The sequence below is a fragment of the Mastomys coucha genome, chromosome X, assembly GCF_008632895.1.
Source record: "Mastomys coucha isolate ucsf_1 chromosome X, UCSF_Mcou_1, whole genome shotgun sequence".
NCBI lineage: Eukaryota > Metazoa > Chordata > Mammalia > Rodentia > Muridae > Mastomys > Mastomys coucha.
Window position 1 is genome coordinate 145,964,153 of NC_045030.1, and position 1,160 is coordinate 145,965,312.

Consider the following 1,160-nt stretch of genomic DNA (forward strand, 5'->3'; position numbering starts at 1 on the left):
CAACTAGATTCATGCTCTTACTACATACAGGAGTGGAGATGACCCTGTGTCACTTGGCTGGCTCACATGGGATGATTTTCTCTCCTTGAGGTCTGAAGCTGACTGATTTGAAGACATAAGTTACTTTTGCTATATGAATATGTGATGGCATTGTCCACATAACGTGAAAGAAGAGAGGTAGAGAGTAGGGCCCCTCGTGATGTCTTCAGAGATCAGCAACCCCTTGAGGAGCCACAGATCAGAAACATGAAATATTGTCATCCCCATGTGCGCTCTAATCTTCAGTGCCTCCAAGTGTTAAAGACATCCTTCTTGTCCACACTTTTAAAACGTCATGGCAAGGGCAGGCTGACATGGCAACACCATTTCTGAGGAAGACAACAATGGCTGCTGCCACATAGCTCCACATCCCAGCAAAACAAACCTGGTGCTTGCATGGTGTGAGGAAAACAGGAAATGGCCACCACATTCTTTCAGTCTGAGGGTCCCGGAATCTCAGGTAAGCAAATCACACACTTTATATTAGTACCAAGAGTACAAGGTGGACACCCTGCTTGCTGGGTCAGACCTTTCTATGGTCTGGGATGGGACCTGGCAGAAGGAATGGAAGTGGGTCGTTTTACATTTATCCAGTCTTTACACTGTGCTCATGGGTGAGAAGAGTCATATTTATTTAAAGACAAAAGCACCCTCACTCTTTTCTTTCTTGGAGACAGATGGCATCCTTTGTGGCCCAAGCTACCCTTGAGCTCACAAGCCTCCTGCTTGCTTCTCTCTCCAGATGCAAGGGTGATAGGTGTGTGGGGTCATACTTGACAATGGTTGGCTTCCTGTGTTCTTGGATTCATTAAAGTCTTCAGGGGAAGGACATTTGTCATGTTCCAAGATGAACAGCCTAAACCTAGGGGGACAATGTTGGTGTGATTCAATTGAATTGATGGATATTGCAGGGGCAGGATGTTCTGGGAAACATCACTATAGCTGGCCGAAGAACCTGGACCTTGGAGATTCAGATCATGGCCAGTGACCATATAGTCTCTTTGTGATCTTCTACTCCAGGTATGCAAACTGCTGCTTCCAAAGACCAGTGGAAGAAAGGAACATCGAGTATTGGTTCAGTGTGACAAATCCAGGATGGCTCATTAGGCCTCTGTTTTTGA